This window comes from Carcharodon carcharias, chromosome 31, assembly GCF_017639515.1.
Source record: "Carcharodon carcharias isolate sCarCar2 chromosome 31, sCarCar2.pri, whole genome shotgun sequence".
NCBI classification, from domain to species: Eukaryota; Metazoa; Chordata; class Chondrichthyes; order Lamniformes; family Lamnidae; genus Carcharodon; species Carcharodon carcharias.
The window spans coordinates 12,547,541-12,551,590 of NC_054497.1; positions in this window are offsets into that span (position 1 = coordinate 12,547,541).

The window sequence follows — 4,050 nt, forward strand, 5'->3', positions numbered from 1 at the left end:
CCAGTTTGGGGGGGCGGTACAGAACAGCCTGTGAGCTCGCTTCCGGGTTCTCGTCTTAAAGGGATCGGGAAGCTGTTTATCATCTACAGACAAAAACAAAACACAATGGGGTGCAGTAGCATTGTGACTATTATTGGGGACATGAGTTCAGATCCCTTCAAAGCAGTTGTGGAATTTAAATTGTACGTTAAATAAAATCCTGGACTTTAAAAGTTAAGATCAGTGATGGTGAGTGTGAAAAAAAGAATTCGAATTTATGTAGAGCTTTTAACATAGGAACGTAGAAACAGGAGTAGGCCATTCAGCCCATCGAGCCTGCTCCACCATTCAATATGATCATGGCTGATCTGATTGTAACCTCAACTCCACATTCCCGCCTACCCCCGATAACTTTTCACCCCCTTGTTTATCAAGATTTTATCTAGCTCCGCCTTCGAAATATTCAAAGACTCTGCTTCCACCACCTTTTGAAGAAGAGAGTTCCAAAGACTCACAACCTTCTGGGAGAAAAAATTTCTCTAATCTCTGACTTAAATGGGTGACCCCTTATTTTTAAACAGTGACCCCTAGTTCTAGATTCTCCCACAAGAGGAAACATCCTCTCCATATCCAACCTGTCAAGGCCCCTCAGGATCTTAAGTTTCAATCAAGTCGCCTCTTATTCTCCTAAACAAGCCTAGCCTGTCCAGTCTTTCCTCATAAGATGACCCGCCCATTCCTGGTATTGGTCTAGTAAACCTTCCCTGAACTGCTTCAACGAGTTTACAACTCTCCATTAATAAGGAGACTAATACTGTACACAGTACTCCTGATGTGGTCTCACCAATGCCCTGTATAACTGACCACCAAGCACCATTTCAATGCCCTGTATAACTGAAGCATTGCCTCCCTACTTTTGTATTCAATTCCCCTCACAATAAACAATAACATTCTATTAGCTTTCCTAGTGAATGATCTGTTTTTATTCAAGGACAGGACATTAGGGATAATACCTCTGCTCTTCTTCAAAATAGGGCAAGCAGGATGGATGCAGCTTTGGTTTAACATCTCATCTGAAAGGCAGTACCTCCAACAGTGCAGCACCCCCTCAGTACAGCAGGTCAGCATTGCTCTTTGTGCTATAGTGGGACTTGAACTTATACCTTTGTAACACACAGGTGAGAGTACTACCAACTGAGCTACAGCTGACACTCTACTGAACTGGTGTAGAAGCTATCTGATTCACTGATGTTCCTTTAGGGAAGGGAATCTGCCATTCTCACATTGTCTGGTCCACAACAATGTACTTGTCACTCAAAGGCAATTAGGAATGGGCAATAAGATACACCCACCTTCAGTGGCTAAACATATTCAAAATCATGAAACAGTGGAAGGAAGTCTTACGGCCCATCACATCCAAGAACTACCCAATTAGTCCCACTCACCCCCCCCAACCCCCGACTCTTTCCCCAGAACTGTGCAAAATCTACTTTTCAGGTATTTATCCAATTCCCTTTAGGACAGGGTTGTGGGGAAGAGAGATGGAAAAGGAGAAGGGAGAGGGAACGGGGAAGAGTGAAGCAACAGGAAGAGAGAAGAAAGGGGAAGGAAAGAAAGTGGGGAGGGAGGTAGAGAATGGAGAAATTAAGAGAGGATGGTGGGGGGTGGGGGAGGGATAGAAAGAGTGAAGGATAGGGATGGGAGAGTGAGAAGGAGCGATCAGATCTGCCAGAAAGCTGGGAAGAAGGCTGAGTGCGGTCAGAGTGCAGACACTGCAGGTTATCTTCACCCCCTTACAGCACCGCACAGACGCACAAGGGAATATACTCCAGGGGATAAACCCAGGCGAGTGGCTCAGTCACCTGGGAGGGCTCTTTGCAGTATACATCAGACAATTACTGTGAGTGACCTATAGTCTCCATTCAATCGCTAATTCTCCCTTCTCTCTATTCCAGCCACCAGCTAGAAAAGGTGGAGGAAGATCTCCATCCAGCACCTCAGCCCCAGCCCGCAGGGCACCTCTGGTGAGGATGCTGAGAAACCATCAGATGAAGACCCGTCACTGCACTGTCCACCAGCGCAGATACATGTACCTTGTGTGTCCTGGCTCTAGAGTAGGCTCAGGGTCACCACCTGTTGATCACCTCATGGACACCTCGCCACAGCAGGTGGAGGCGGTGACAGCCGAGGGCTCTGACACTCGGAGGACTGCTGGAGACCGGGCCCCCCGCTGAGTCCCAGTGCGATGACGAGCCTCTAGAATCGGCCTTGACATAAATGTTGGGGATGCAAAGACAGGCAGGGGAGCATCAGGCGGGGTTGTCAGAGGCCATCGCCAGACTGGAATGAAGGATGGAGGGGTCTGTCCACGTTCTGACTGACGTTGTGGCTCCAGCGTGTCAGCGTATCGAGGTCTCCATGGAAAGGGTGGTGGCCACAATGGAGACCCCAGGTCTAGCAGAATGCGCAGGTTCTGCTGGATTTGCGCTTGGACCTGCATGCCATCGGTCTAGCCTTATATGCGTTCCAGCAGTAGCTAGGCAAGAGGGGGCTGGGGTACCTTGACTTCCCTCCAAGTGCCCCTTCTCCTCAAGGAGTCAGGGAGCAGCGCCTCAGGCACCCAAAGGGTGGAGGAGTGCAGGTCAGACACTCTGGGGACATCAGCCCAGGACACTCCAAGGGTGCCCTGTCACTCCAAATCCCCTCTACCTGTGACCGCCTCAACTCTAGCAGGTCAGGCCAAGTAAGGTGCACCTGCCCCAGAGCAGGAAACCCTTAGCAGGCCGGGGCTATCTAAGCCTTCGGCCACCAGAGGACGCCCACCAAAGTCAACTCAGACAACAGGGTACAGCAGTCAGCCAGCTGCCTCCACCTCTGCTGCGGATGTCGGGGCTGCACCTAGACAGAGGTAGAGTTATGAATATTTAGAAGTTCTGAATGCACAATACTGGCACAGATGTTCGTTCACTGTATATAATCTTCACCATTGTAAATATATTTCGCATTTATCTCTCTCTGAGTCTCAGGTATTGAATGGCTAATTAATTGATCCAAGGTCTCAAGTTCATTCAAGGGCGCAAAATGAACCACCCCCGCCTCCCACCTCCACACACCACCCCCCCACGCCCACCACCCCCCCCACCTCCCACAGCCCCACTATCTCCCATCTTGTCCCTCAGTTCCATGAAGTCTCACTCAATCTCATCACAGTGAATCACCTTTAGTTCCACATCAGCTACATAAACAAAGGCACTTCCTATATGAAAATGATGGCTGGACAGTTGCTCAGTACACATGTAAGACTTGCCACTTAAGTAGACATCATGTGACCTTACGAGAATTGTTCATCAAGGTTAGTGATTATCCTGATGCTGTCGCGCTGAAGTCTGTAGTTTGTGGATGTTATAAGTATTTGTCGCGACCAACATTGGAGTTTTTTCACCCAAGTACACTTTGCAATGGCATTTATTTTATGACTGTGAGGTTTTGGTAAAAGCATTATTCATCGCTGAGCACCATAGCCTTTCATGCCTCCCTGCAGCATTATTTCTCTGCATTTAAGGCTGAAAGTTATTCCTTTATTAGTTCCCACTCTCCCCATGCACGACACTGAGCAATGGAAGTTAATTCCACTCGGTGACATTTGAAATGTCTGCTGGACGGGGATGAGTGTGTGATGTCAGAGGCATGTGCCTATCCTGATGAAGCCGTCTACTTACCTGTGAGGATTGCACTTTGCTCTTTAATGGCTGCTGAGTGGCGCTTCACTGAATCCCACTGGGAAGTCACAGAACAGCAATCGATATGTGATTCATTGAATTGCCTGTGCACTCATTGACTGAGGGTGGATCGAAAGGATTGGCCTTTGTGAGATGGGCAATGTTGAGGACTATAATGGTATGAAAGCGATGCTCCGGCACATCTCCTGAGTGCTCAGCAGTATCTATATTAATGTTGATGTCCCCATGCACTTTGTCGACCTGATGCCTCCCCTTCTTGCGGCCATATGCACCCTGACATTCCGGTACCCCTGCCCCCACACGCCCACCCCCACCCCCCTGCCGCACTCCT